General features: G+C 43.4%; 1 protein-coding gene across 9 annotated transcripts in view; it reads left to right on the top strand.

Moving 5' to 3' along the window:
* The window catches only part of CALD1 (caldesmon 1), a 202585-nt gene that overhangs the window by 24408 nt on the left and 163114 nt on the right, over nt 1-15063 (top strand). For 4 of the 9 annotated variants that reach the window (XR_010443035.1, XM_064735460.1, XM_064735470.1 and 1 more), the window contains exon 1: nt 14454-14677. The exons of 2 other annotated variants lie outside the window; for them this stretch is intronic. The gene's annotated coding sequence lies outside the window, so the exon portion shown is untranslated. Of the gene's footprint in view, nt 1-14453; nt 14678-15063 lie in introns of those variants that run through there. 3 more of the 9 variants (XM_064735513.1, XM_064735497.1, XM_064735526.1) reach the window with 2 other exon arrangements.

Below are 15063 nucleotides of genomic sequence, written 5' to 3'. Positions count from 1 at the left end.
GCTGGTTGGGAGAGTTAAAAATGCACTGATCTGCTTGGTCACCCAAGAAAGATCAAAACTGCACTTCAAGGCTTTTACTGAACTGAGTTGTTCTCACATGTGTTAACACAGCTTGTGAACTGACATTTCTGGAGTATTTCAGGTTTTTATCAGTGAGTGGCCAGCCTTGCCCACGAGCTGTTTCACATGCTTTTGAGACATGTGGGCTGTAAATTGGTTTAAAAAGCTTGAGGCACAGATTGTTGGTCTCTCCCTCCCCAGCCACTGTAAATGCTTGTGGGAGTGTGCAATGTATGGATTTGCAGTTGGAACAGTTGTGAAGTCTGGGCAAGAAAAGCAGGATCATAAGCCTCTGTTTGGCCAACACAGCCAAAGGTTCCACTCCACTGTTATTTGCACATCTAATTCCAGGTTCAGGCTCAATGGGTTTGACAAACTAATCGTTTAAGATTCCTGATTAATGGCCCAAGAAATAAAGCTTGTGATTTTTTTTTTCTGTGTTCTGTTCCATACTGCCTAATTTTCATTTGGAGCAGATATTTTTCCTCTTGGGAGGGCAGGGAAGTCCCTGTTTAAGTGATGGCTGCTGAAGTTTGAGTGGCTGCTCATGGATATAGGGTTTGGTACTGCAGAGCTCCAGTGTGAGGAGTGTAAATCCCTTCAGGAAGCCAGCAGGCAGTGTGGGATTGATGCAGAGGATGTCTTTCTATCAAATCTGAACTTCTGTGCTCTAAAGCCTGTAAGTTCTCTGTGAAACAGCTATAAGAACATTTTGCACACTGTCCAAAATTTTACTTTAATTTCTGTAAACACCCAGAAAAAAAACCCCCAACCCTTAACAGCCCCCCCCAGACTGTCATCAGGTAACATGTCACAAATGCAGGGCATGGAAACTTCTATTTAAACACTTAACACTGAGCAGAGTTATAAGCTACTGCAAAGGGGGTGTCCTGTAATGGAAAATGTGATGCAAGATGAGCTGGAGGAGAAGCTGCCACTGGTATGAGAGGCTGCAGAGCATGGGTGGCTGGTTTTCCTTCAGCCTCTCACCTAAGCTGTACAAGCAGCATCTGCCACCCAAGGTTGTTTTTGCATTAAATTTCAAACTTGAAGTAGAATTTATGAGCTAGTTCATGATTGCATTAGAACTTTTTTTAATTACAAATATACATGCGTTCAAGGAGGATCTTTCAAATTTAATGCTGGGGGAATCATTCATACTCAGGTTCTGAATAAGAATATATATTTTTTTCTCTGAACCAGTATGTAAAATATCAGCTGCTTTTCCTCCCTTGCTTTTTTCTCTCTCTCTCCCCTCTCCGCCCCAGAAGATGACATAATTTCTCTCCAAAATGCCACAGTGGCCATTTTTCCAGCCCAGCTCCTTCTGGGAATTTTTTAGACCTGCTTTGAAGACTCATAAAGGTTCCGTTACTCTTCTAATTAGGAAATAAAGAAGGCTCATTATTTTGTGAGGGGCAAAGGACTTAAAGCTTTAAAGCAATTATTTCCATGGTGAAATCCTACCCATAATTGGGAAATCAAGATGGAAGCCAAAGAGATTAAGATCCCAACAACTCATTTGACATGAGAAGGAAGGGGAGAAAGCCCCCAAGATTTGATTGTCCCTTTTGTAGTAATCCTTCTTGCCAGAATGTAAAAAACCTCCTAAACATCTGGCAGAGTTAGATTAGCAAGAGTGACTGAAAGAATTGAGACACACACGAAGGGTTACAACAGCAAGTTAGAAAATGATTTGTAGAAACTGGATGCGCAAAATCCCCTGTGCCTACAAACTGGGGAGGAGAGGAGTAAGAAAGCAAAGGAAATTGACCCAATTTTGCCAAAATCTTCACATTTTGGAAGTTGAGGAGTGCAGATCTTGCTCAATATCCAAGGTTTCCCAGTTGATTTCTACCACTGCTCTAGGTAAGGCTGGCTGTCTCTTGCTGCAGCTGAGCCCACTGAGTTACTTGTGCAGATTTACAGTGACCCTTCCTAATTTGAAGGGCACAGGAGACGATAGGAAGGGGTACAAAATCTGCAGGATGTCTCCAGGCCTAGCTGTCAGCTTGCTTTTTGATTTTATTATTTTTTTTTGGTACAACTCCTAGGTAAAAAATGAACCAATTTAAAATTAGGACAATAAACTGGTGTATCAGTGACAATATGTTTCAAGAAGTCTTCCCAATTTCCTACCCAAGAAATATGAATTTGGGGGTGAAAATGTTCTGAAAATACTCAGAAGAGGGCATGTGTCTTAGAACAACAGGGAGGGTTCACTTCCTCAGAATTTTAAAATCCTTCATCACTCACTACTGTCCCACTTGATTTATGCTGCCTAAGGTGGGCCAGCCACACTTGAGCACTACAATAGCCAAATACATAATAAAACACTAAAAAAGCCATAAAAGTTTTACACAGAGGATGTGACCAGCATAAACAGCTCACAACATGTGTCTAATGCACAGAATAGGTGTCTGTGGAGCAAGAAAACAGGCATTGTTTAAAAAAGAAACTTTGTGTTACACTAGACAGCCTAAATTCATAACAGCTCTGACCCTGGTGCCTCCCTCTGCTCACGTGCTGGGATCCAGCAGAACTAAACAATTTTGCACCAAAATCTTGGAATGTTGCCATTTTGGCAAGAAGTGCTGTTTGGGGCAGACAGGCAGTGTTGCTAAAGTGCAGGGATGTGGAGAGACTGATCCAAGTCTTTACTTCCTTCCTTCCTTCAGGTCTTGCTTTTCCTTCCCAGATTTCTCCTGAATAATCAGGGCAGGGGCTGGAGTAAACTTCAGGTCAGGGTCAGTGGTTTACTTGTGCTGCAGAACAGAAGGAACCTAACAATATTAAATGGAAATAAAAATGCAAACTTCAATGAATGAAGTGATAATTCATCTGAGAATTGCCCTTTTGTGCTCATTCCCACTGAAAATTTATTTTACAATCATGCCTTCACCCCTTCCTTTCAACACCTCTTGTTGGAGATGCACTTGCTGTTTGTGTGTCTGGGCAGCACAAAAGCCTTTATAGGGGAATGCCCCCCACTCTCCTGTGTTACCTCTTTATTCATGTGTGCTATGGGATCTGCTGTTGTTCTCTAGGAAATATTCCCTGGCTGGGCTTGGTTTTTGAGCAAGCTGGCTTTGCTGAGGTAGAAATCCTGAGTTTGTGCCTCTTCGTTTAAAGCAGAGAGTGGGAAAATTGCATTGGAGAGAAATCTTATCTCTAACACCAGAATATGTGCAAAGTGAGCCTTTACCTAACCTACAGAAATATTGCTTGTGGTGACAGCTCCTGAGGAGTTTGCACAAAGCCAAAGTCCTGCCACAGACTTAATTCTAAATCCCCACTTTCCTCTTAATCTCAGTGCTCTGTTGAACACTGTCCTTGTGTTTGCTGGAAGAGACACAGATGTTAATTCAGGTTTGAGAGCTCAGAGCACAGACTGGAGTGCCTCACACCTCATTGAGCCTGCGGTGATGTGAGCCACAGGGCTTTCTGTGTGTCTGTGCTGACAGTGCTGGTGCACAGAATATCCTCAGAATATCCCCAGCCTGCTCTGCAGGGCTCTCTGTGGGGAAAGGAGATGCAGGGGCTGAGCACTGATGACAGCAGGAATCAAGTACTGGGTTTTTTTCTACACTTTATAAAGTAAAGCTTGGCTATAAAAAAGGGAAGGGTTTGGAAATTGCCTGGCTTGACTGATTTATTCTTGTAGTGTTGAGGCCTTAAGGCTGTGGCTGTAAACACTGTCTTGTATCCATCAGGGATGCTGCCACCACCACCCCAAATACCAAATTAGTTCTCAGTAATGGACCTACAGCCTTACACATCCAGCTGCCACCTTGAGCTTCACTGACCTTTCAGCTACTCATTTCTCGGTGATGTTCAGATTTCTTGGGTCATGTGCAGCCTTTCAGCAAATTTCAGGGGTTCAGAAATTTGAACTCCAGTTCCTTTTGGGGGAGCTGTGGCTCTGATGCGGAGTTCCCCCCATTTTGTACAGACTCATCTCCCTTTGTGCTATTTCCAGATCTCTACTCTTGTTCTCTGGACTGCTGCTTTGTCCTGTTGGTGAAAGCAACAAACATGGGTGTTTTAAAGGCACTTTCAAACCTCCTGTACACTGCATGGGCATAGCCTGTGATAGATGCGTAACTACAGAAAAAAGCAAATCCTGCTTTGAAAACCTGGGCTCATTTTCCTCCTACCACTGGACAGGCTCCTCCAGGGAGTGTATCTACCTCCTTTCTCTTCTCTCTTTATCCTGGTTTCTGGCAGAGGATATTCTCTTTTGACAGAAACTTCAACATACCAGGCTAGTAAAACGAAGGATACAGGAAAATTTTAAGATGGCTTGCTGACTGAACTATTTAATACTTGGACTAGTGGAGCAAACTACTTAGTTCTCGTGTTTGTGCACTCCTTCAGCTGATATTTCTCAGAGAAAAATAGGCAATGTCTGGAGAGGGATCTTGTAAGGCTGGGTTGGTTTGGGGCTGGGTTTTGAGAATTTCCACAACATTAACATAAGTTTGCTTACAGAAAATGGAAGGAAAGAATGATTTTTGGTATAGGAATTAAAAAAACCCTGACCTTTTCAAAATGGAAATGCTTCTGTGTGAGTCAAGGCCTCTCTGATGGCATTGCCTTGCAGCTGAGGGAAGCACAACCATCTGGGTTGTTTTGTTTGTCTCTCATGTGGTACTTTCTGAAAGCTGCCAAATCCTCCCAAATCTTGGGTGGCCTGGGCCTGAAACAATAAGTGGTCCAATTTCCCATACTTTTGCAGTATGTAACCACCAATATATTTTTATTCCTGATTAAATTTGGACAGGATTTATAGAAAACACCCTTCCCCTTCGAGACAATGAATCAAAATGCCTTTTACTAATCCCTTTGAGCATATGAAGTTGAAGTTCATAAGGCAGAACTTGTACTGCAGGAATTTGCTAATCAATCACAACTAATCTGGAAGATAAGATTAAAAAGCAATGGGGAAATTGGTCACTGTGTCAAAAAGCTCAAGCTAAATATTTTTCTGGATATTTCTCTGCGCTTCTTCGCCCATCCTTAATGGCTGCCAAGAAATCATAATAGAAAACAATGAATGAATAATATTTCAGGAGCTGAAATTAGCTCTGTTGGAGTCTTTATTTATAGATTTGCTGGATGTCACTGGACTGTGTTTCAGAAGTTTTTTTTTTTGTTGCATTTTTTGTTGAAATGTTATTGAAGGGGTTCTGAGAGCAGTTGTTGCACATTATCAGAGCATTCATTTATATTTCTGGGAATACTTTATTACAAAGTATTTATTATAAAAATGTATTATAAAGTTCAGTGGAGAATTAGAAAGGACGTCATTTGACATTATGAAGAGGAGATATACATCAAACTTAACTGGAATTTTTTTTTTCCTTTTAACTAAATAACAAACTCGAGGACATTTTGGAAATGTTGGAATCCCCCGCGAGGCATTTGGGACTCTGACCACCCCTGTGAAGGGCTTGAATAGAACTTTGCCTGTTGATAGCATTGTGCAAACTCCATTTAGTGCTCAGTGTGCCTCTGGCACAGGTGGGGATGGAGCTGTGGGAGGCAGAGGGGAGCTTCCCTTGCGTTTCCCAACAGCTCCAGGAGGATGCTGGGGGCTGGTGGGATTCCTCTGCTGAGCACTGAGGAGCAATCCCTGCTCATGTGGGCTGGGGGGAACCAGCAAATCCCCTCTCTGTGGTTTTATGAGCTCCTGACATGCACTGGGGGCGGGATGACAGTGGTTTGAAATACGGAGATGTGCATTGCAGCTGCCCCAGTGCCTGCTCCTGCAGCTCAGTGGTTTTATGGTGTGGCTCAGGGGCTGTCAGAAACCGGGCTGGTGTCTCCCTGAAGGATGGGGAGTTTATCCATGGAAGTGTTGCCAGGAGGGCCAGGCAGGGAATTCAGCTGTTTCTGTGGTATTTGATTGGCATGCATCTATGTATGAAAACTCAGTGATTTTGAGTGAGTATTCAATTGTATTTAACTGCTCAGATGCCAAATTCAGTAACCTGAGTGGCTGTCTTTAAAAATCAAATTTGGAATAGTTAATACTTGTTTTGAACACCGAAAGTTGGGAGCTGGGGGTGCTCAGCCTGGAGAAAAGGAGACTCAGGGGTGACATTATCGCTCTCTACAACTCCTGAAAGGTGGCTGTGCTCAGGTGGGCCTGGGCTCTTTCTCCAGGAACTGACAGAAACAGAGCACACAGTCTCAAGCTGCATCAAGGGAAATATAGGTTAGATATTAAGAAAATATTTTTTACAGAGAGGGTGATAAAGTTCTGGAATGGTCTGCCTGCTACTGACCATCCCTGGGTGTGTTTAACAAAGCCTGCATGTGGCACTGGGTGCCAGGGTTCAGCTGGGGCTGAGTTGGTCTTGATAATCTTGAAGGTCTCTTCCAACCTAGGGGAAAAAGGCAGGAGTGAGTTTCTGTACCCATTATCAATTAAAATCCTCTTTAAAAGCTAAGGATACTTCTTATAAAACCTATCAATGTTACTATGACAAAACAAAGAAAAGAAGAAAAGTGTGCTAAGTTCTAGAAAAAGTCCAACTTGTGATATTTCTTCTAATGAATCCAAACAATGGCTGTTAGCTATGAATTCAACAAACATTCTGACACTCAGAAGCAGCTCTGACTCAAGGGATGTGCATGTTTACCCTGATGGTTATAATATCAAATGTGGTAGATGCTGGCGAGGACACCCCTCCCCTTAACCCAGAAGCATTTAGTAGTGGTGAAAAGACTTTTGTCAAGGCAGGCATAATTCTTTCCATATTTGTGCTTTAAAAAAAAAGTCCACTGATTATTTTTTATTTATGAATGTTGTCTCTGTGGCTGAAAATAATAAAGATGTTAACCATGAGCCACTGGTGACTGGTTTATATCATCAGTATCTAAACTTGCAGCCCTGGGAATTGCTCCTGATGACTTGAGAGGCTGAGTGCTGGAAGTGAGAGGAGTGTGGTAGTGGGGCTGTCTTTGTAAAAGGTAGCATAGAATAATCTAAAGAGTTTCATGGAAGAAGAATTTATTTTCTTTATAGGAAAAAATTAATGAATCCTCAACCAAATGCTCTTAAAGATGTCTTTTTGATGTTTAATGGGGAAAAGGCTGCTGCTTTTTTTGAGCTTTCTATCCTGAGGCTGTTATCAAGCCAGCTCTGAGGTGTGTTTGGTGAGGGACACTCTGAACATGTGTCACAGACATACCCACGTTCATTTTTTGTGGTAACTCATGAATCAGGAACACAAAGCCAATGAACACCCATAGAAAACTGTGAGCTGCTTGCATTGCTGGTTTCCTCTGATGCTGCTAAAGCAGATAAGCAGTGATTCCTTACAGACATTATTTGAGGTATCTGGAAGCACTTCTTGTATCCCATTTACCAATGCAAAGATTCAGGAGCCTTTGCTGATGATAAATGGCTTCTCTGAGGAACTGGCACCTGAGGAGATCCTTGTCTTACAAAAGAACAACTCCAGACAGCCAGTTGAGAGTTGAGTATTGCCTTTCCACTTCTCTAGAAACAGAATTGGAGCAAGGTCATTAAAATAAAGCATGAGCTTGCTGTAAAGTGGTGACTGTATTCACACTGCTCCCCTTAGGCAGTGGTGAAGTGTGGACAGTAATAAATTCACTGCTTGAAGCAAATACTGGCAGAATCAGGTATTCTTTCCAGCAGCTACCTCTGCTTCATTTTTATTGAATAAATTCAGTTGCTTGAGGTGCCTTTCTCTCTCCATGGTTTTCCATCCTCAGGGATGCACTGAGAAGCAGCTGCAAGTGCTGAATTCTCTTACAGCAGGCACAGGAGAACTAAATGAAGATCACAAGTGTTGTTTGCAAACATGGGACTTAAACTGGCTTTGCCCATGCAAGCTCTGCTTTTCATTGGAGCCCAAGTCAATGACCCTGCCCCAACCTCTGCTCCCTGCCTGAGCCACGCTGCTGAGGCTGAATGGTTCATTAGCATCAGAGCACAAAGGGGGCTGGTTCTCACATTGCTGTGACAATGGGAGATGTCAGAGAATATTGATTTGATTAGGCTGATACTTGGTGTGGCCTGCTCCAAGGGAGGGGAGAATCAAGGCCAAGGAATAAGCCTCACCCTGTACCAGCAGCTGTGTAATTTGTAAGCTGGTTGCAAAAGCAGATGATGGCACCATCTCTTCTGCCTGGAAAACAATACTGGAATTAAAGCCAAATTTGCAAGGAGGAGTGTGTACTGTGTAATTGTTTGGGGCAAAGGCACTGATTTGTCTCAAAATAAGGCACATAGAGACACTGTAGAAATTGTTGAGCACTGCTGCTTGTATTGTGTGTCCTTTTTCATGACTGGTAGTGGAAAATGGAGGTGTTTGGAAAATTATACACATCCATAGATGGTACTCTGTGTGAGAAGTGGGCATGTTCTTTAAACAAGGGATTCCTGAGAGCAGGAATCCCTTATTCTGTGTTCACCTGCAGAAAAAGTGAGTAAAATCCCCACTTCTGGAAGCATCGCAGAAGAGCCTTTTTTTTTTTTTTCTGCAAGTGAGTGAAGGTGCTGTGAAGTCTCTGTTCTTTGGGGGGCACTGTGTACTAATAGCTGGGCTTAGTTTTGTAGTGGAAAAGTGCAGGTATTCTGTTTTCTTTGGAATATGGGCCACTATGTTGTTTGCTTTGCTTTTAGTAAGGTAAAGTCACTGTGACCATGATTAATTCTTTCTTGTTGTGAGCAAAATATCTTTTTCCAGCAGGTTTTTTTGATGTCGTTTTAGTTTTGATCTTTTTTAGGGTATAAATGTGCTTTGCATGTATTTATTTGTCTTAACTCAGAGAAATAAAATACTTCACTTACAATATCTGTGTATTACTGGATATACAGGTACACCACACCAAAATGAATGGTAAAAAGGCGTAATTATATGCCAAACTTTTAATTACTTTAATCCAAGGTGAGGAAGTGCTGCTCATGGAAACACTTGACTAAATCCTACTCTAGGGTGCGTAGTCTATTTTCTGTAGCCTTGGGGGCTTTTCTTTCCAAATACCCTTGGAAAGCTGAAAACTGGTACTATCTATTCCTTGCTTGGTTTTCATGACCTGCTTTTTGATTCCTGAACCTTCAACAGCATCCAATATTCACCGATTGCTTTCCTTAGCACTGTGAAGAATTGTGTTGCTTCTCAGGTAGCAGAGCACAGACCTTGCCATTCATGGGGGGTTTGGGCCACTTGGAGTGAGAGACTTTGTGCCCTGGACGTGTGCTAAAAATCCATGATGGGAATGGCTCCTTGCAGGGCTCTGGCTCTTGCACTGGATATGAATGAGTCCTAGGCAGATTGAGGCTGGAATTTGGGTTAGGAAGTGCCCCCTTCTCAGTCCTTAGATTCCAATCCTATGTCTAAGCAGCATTAGGGGTTATTCCCCCCCTTTTTTTTGATGTATTCCCCCCCCTTTTTTTTTATGTATTCCCCCCCCCTTTTTTTTTTTATGTATTCCCCCCCCCTTTTTTTTTTTGGTTTTCCCCCCCCCTTTTTTTTTTAGGTATTCCCCCCCCCCTTTTTTTTTTTAGGTATTCCCCCCCCTTTTTTTTTTTAGGTATTCCCCCCCTCCTTTTTTTTTTAGGTATTCCCCCCCCCTCCTTTTTTTTTTAGGTATTCCCCCCCCCTCCTTTTTTTTTTTAGGTATTCCCCCCCTCCTTTTTTTTTTTTAGGTATTCCCCCCCTCCTTTTTTTTTTAGGTATTCCCCCTCCTTTTTTTTTTAGGTATTCCCCCTCCTTTTTTTTTTAGGTATTCCCCCTCCTTTTTTTTATGTATTCCCCCCCCTTTTCCCCCCCCCCCCCCCCTTTTGCTGACTGACACTGCACTGCACACAGCCCCGTGTTTGAAGAGATGCTCATATTTCCCTGCTCTCTTTTGTGGTAGTTTTTACACCCTCCTTGAGCATGCTGGTGGCTTTGAACTCCTATGGGTTGTGCTGTTTCAGGCCAAAAGATATTGCCTGAAGCAGCATGTGTAAAACTTTCCTAAAAAGTTACCTCTTGCCTGTCTAACACAGAAGAAGCTTGTCTGTGCCCAGGAGGTAATTTTGGGGATGATCAAACCTGCTCGTGGTGTGTGGGCTTCTCCCTCAGCAGCAATCCCCAGCCAGAGCTGCCAGCTGGGTGGCTGGCTCACAAATCTCAGCTCCCTCACCTTCGTGTCAGAGGGGCCTCAGCTGTGAGACCCAGCACCTGGGAGATGTGTGAGATGAGCTGTGGAAATGGCACAGCCATGGCATCACTCAGAAATGTCTGCTGGGGCGGGGGAAACCCACACTGGGGTCTCTCGGTGCTGTCAGGAGGTTTGGGAAAATGTGCAGAGCCAAAGCCACACTCTGTGAGCTGGCCTGGAGGGAGAGAGGGGCTGTGAGCAGGGCTGGGGTGCTCAGCACATCTCCTGCTGCTCCTCAAAGGAGGGAAAAGCCAAGTGTGAGCTGGTGAATGTCTCCTGGAGTGCTCCTGCTGCTGAATTTGCTCTGGTGTGCTCCTCACCCAACCCAGTTCCTGAGTTTGTGTCCCCTGGGGACCAGAGAAGGTTTAGTCATCCATCCATCCAAGAGACACAGGCACCACCTACCCTGGTATAGGCAATGAGGCCTCCTGCAAGGCCTGGTTAGCCTGGACATCTTGTGTAAGCTCAGAAAGGGCCCCTCATCTTTGATGGTGACGTTCCACTTATCACTTCTGTTCTGGAAGGGCTGGAAGTGAAGGATGGTGCAGTTGTGCCTGGTTTTTCAGGGGCTGAATACTCCAACAGGTAGTGAGGAGCAAGAGGAGTTTGTTTCATGTTGCCAGGAAAGGGAATCCTATTTCTCCTCTCAATACCTGCTTTAGCTCCTTAGAGGTTGTACAGGGTAGGACCAAGCTCTGCCCCATCCATGTGACCCTCCAGGGATGTGTTTTGTCATTGAGAATGTCTCTGAGCACAACAGGGATGGAAAGGACTCTTAACAAAGGATGGCAGAGTTTCACAGTGAAATCGTGCACTGCAGGGGTGTGAAGGGAACCCAAATCTGATAGCACTTTCTAAAGATTTCTGTGTTTTTGCTGTGAGCATTAGGACAGTTTGACCTACTGTTATCTGTGAAGACAACAAAAAATGACAATTTGGGGGTGAGAGGCAAGAACCAGTTTGGTACAAATGGGAAGAATGGCCTTCCCTGTGGTGTATTTGATGCTCTGTGTGCATCCTGCTGTATTGTGGGAATGTGAAGGTGTGGGGTGGTTCAGGATGTGTCTGGAATGGCAGCTGAAGAATTGCAGTGACAGTGGTGGGACAGTGCTGCTCAGTAGGGATCACTTGCACCAAGTCAAATAAAAAGATAAATAATTTTGGAAAGCTCAATAATAATAATAATAATGACTTCATTTTGAAAAGCAAAATATTGTTTTGCAAAAAAATCCATAAATACCCCCAAGGTTTTTCCAAGCAGGGATCACAGCTGCTTTGGGAAGAAGGCACTCTGGGGCTGGACCAGCAATGACCCAAGTGGACCTCCAGCCACCACTGTCTATGAGCCTCAAGGGCTTTGTGGTGCCAAAATGCCAATGGTTCAGTGTCTGTACACAGCAACCAGAGCTGCCCCCCAAGGGGATGATATTCACTGGATTTCCAGACCACAGATTTAACTCAGCTTTAAAAAGTAAATTTTGCAGGAAAATTTGACAAACCTGTGAGAAGCCCAGTCGCGACAGATTTCCAGCTACTTCCCACATGATTCTTCTGAGGGAGACACTGCACTAACAACCTAAAATGTAGAAGTGCTTTGAGTCTTATCACAAGCAGTCCCACCCCTGCCCTGTGTTATCAAACTTTGGAGCTTAGCAATGAGCACTTGCAGGGTGCTCATTCCTGACTGTGATAAGGCATTGATATCAAAATTGTACTTGATTTAGGGGCTTCATTTCTGCATAAACTATTTTTCCCTATTTCCTACATGTGCAATCATAAGCCAGGATTTGGGTTATTCCAGTCCCAGAAATATTTTTAGGTCTGGGCTGTGGCACAAAGGGTCTCTCACTGTTGAAGCAAAGGGGAGGCTGTGTCTCGACTGGCAGTCCTGGTGGTGAGGGCAAGGGCTACCACTGCAGTTCCCTGAATTGCTACAACTGTGGATTTAGGCAGGTTATAACTGTATTTACAGGTGGCTCCTGTCATAGGATGCGGAAGGGCACCCACCAGAGTTTAACTGTGCATTCTTCAAAGCTCAGGTTTCCAGTGGTATCTCCAGGAAAACTCTGGGCTCTGTGACATTATGTTGACTTCAAAGCTTCAGGGCATGGAATTTGGAAGTTCCTCTCGGTGAAATTCAACTGAGCAAGAAGGATGCAAACTTGACTTGTACAATCATGATGTAATTACCCCAAAGCAAAATTGGAGGGTTTTTTTGGTGGAATTTTGATTGGAAGGTGACTTGGAACATGGAGTTTGGGATGCTTTAGCAAGGGAGCATCAAAGTCATGGTGAGAATGAAAAAAAAAGCTAAAATACTAAAAAAACCCAGTTTAAAAAAGGTAAAATACCACAAAAAACCCGGTTGCTTTCAGCTTTAGGTGGTGCATCCCTTCTGGCTCCCTGTTGCATTGGACACTGAGTTTGTAGGGGTTGATGGCTGTGCTGCAATGAGAACCTGAGGGTACTCCTAAGCTTCACTTTTCTCTTTTGACAGCCTACATCCCTTAATCCTGCTTTTTTCTTAGCCTGGATTCTTCCATGTTTTCCACCCTAAAAATCTAGGGATGCTACAATCCAGTAGAGATTTGTAATTCCTTCCTGAATAATGTCATTACCTCTTTTTATTTGCTCATGGATACACAGGCTAATAATTTCTGCAGTTAATGGAATGACTGAGAACAAGAGTTTTGTTCTCTCTTGTCTAGTAAATCCCACCAAACGAAGTCATATATATGCTGCAGGTATTCCTTTTAATATTTAAAACTGTTGTGGCCACATCATGGGAGCTGTGTGGCATTAGAAGAATTTTCCAAAGGGTTGTTAAAATGAAGGAAAAAAGTGCCTTCAAAAAGCAAACACCACTTTTTGCTTCATATAATAAAGCAGTGAAATTTAAAATGGCACTCAAATAATTATGATTTCTTGCTGTAAATCTGCATAGATTTGACTCTGAATTATTTTTTTATGCTATAAGGATTAGTTTACTGTCTGTGGACTGGATCCTTCTTGCATTACACATGTGACTGAATCTGTGGGGCCCAGTGGCCAGAAAGAAGGACCCAGAAAGGCATTAAAATAGTTTAGCCCATTCAGCTGCAGAGTCATCTCACACATAGTTTCCCTCTAACTGGTTTTGTGTATGTTATTGTCAAATATGAATCTGCACAACATCTCCTGGTCTGGAATCTCGTTCCCTTAGAGCAGTCAGCTGCTCTGCAGCCTTCCTTAGTGGCTGGTACATGTTGGGATCTCTGTACTGTGCTATTTTCTAGGCAATCATTTTCATCTTTATTTTCATCCTTGGTTTATGTACTTTGTATGTTTCCATGACCAGTCTTTATCTGTTTGTCCATTTTTAAGATGCCTGCATAATTTGCAAAGCTATCAGCAGCATGCGAACACTAAAGCAAAGCAAAGATAAAAATTAATCCAAGCTTACTTTATTGATGATATTTAAAGACTGTGCAAGTATTGGTCGTATTAAGGAGATGTAGGGCTATTCTCTTAGTAAATGAGCCAGGCTTAATTCTAAAGGAATAGTTGTGGAGCTATAAACTAAACCTGTGCACCCAAATAATCCAGCTTGCCAAGGATCACTGTCAAAGTTTTGAATCTCTTTAAAAGTTATTTTTCAGAACATGGCTATCCTATCTGTAACTTCTACTGTGCTGTTTGAAATGGAATCAGGCTGTGAAGCCTGCCAACTCATCTTTCATGTGCCTTTCCCACTGGTGTCTCTCTCTGCAGAATCAAGCCTGCACAGCAGAGTGTTTCTGTTGCCTTTTACATGTGGTGCTTGTTAAAAAAAAAATACAATGTAGTTTAGCTGTGGTGAAATTATTTGATTAAAAAAATATTAAAAAAATCCTGGTGCAAAAAGTAAATATGTTTATTGTATCCCTTTCCATTCAGAGCATTTCCTTTTTTTAAGCTCCGTTTGTGTCCAACAAGACAGCCTCCTTCTCCAAGATTAACATTTCTTATGATTGTTCCTGACAGAGGATTTACTTTCAGAGGCCCTGCTAAGGATAACCAAAAAAGGGCATGTAGCAAGACACTTTTGGCAGCTCGCACGAATTTTCGGAGCTTTTTAGGTCTTGGTTTTCTGATGAGTGGCTTCCTGAGCATGCCTGGGGAATGACAGGCATCTCTGCAGGCAGGCTGAGCCCACCTTGGCTTGCTCGCAGCCATTGGCTGCCCCTCGGAATAAATTGAGGACAATGCATTCCGCCGCCCGCCAATTGTAAACATAAGGGATATGTATTCACTTAGCATTGACTTTTGGGAGGGGCCAAGGAAAAGCTGCACTTTTATTGAATAGGGCTGTGTGTGTGAGGCTGCTGCTGTGCCTCTCTCGCTGCGCTCCTGCCCAAGCAGCCAGTTATTCATTTCCTTCCTACCAGAGCTGAGAACTTTGCAGCCAGAGGTAAGGGAGGGCTTGCGGGACGGGTTTGCCTTGCAGATGGAGCAGCCCCGGGTCTGAACGGGCTGTGGGAGGCTGGTTCTGCTCTGCTGCTCTCTCTCTGTGTCTGCTCCCCCTTTCCAGATGTTCGTGGTGATCTGAGGGCGATCTCGGGTGGCGGGGGATGCGTGTCTGCTCACCCCGCTGGACCTCAATAAGGACAGATCCCACCACTCCACTTCTCATCCTTTGCTGGGCTCGTTAGTAGCAATAACCCATTCTAATAACACTTTTCTTTATTTTTAATCCCCCCTCCCCCCTTTTTTATTTTTTTTTTTAATGGAGGCATTCCAATGAGAAACCTCTCAGCGCGTTAAGGTCTGCTGAATTGCTTTTAATTTTGCAACTTA

This window comes from Zonotrichia leucophrys, chromosome 1A, assembly GCF_028769735.1.
Source record: "Zonotrichia leucophrys gambelii isolate GWCS_2022_RI chromosome 1A, RI_Zleu_2.0, whole genome shotgun sequence".
In the NCBI taxonomy this organism is placed as follows: Eukaryota; Metazoa; Chordata; class Aves; order Passeriformes; family Passerellidae; genus Zonotrichia; species Zonotrichia leucophrys.
Note: the sequence above shows the minus strand (reverse complement) of the source record. Positions and strands in the feature narration are given on the sequence as shown.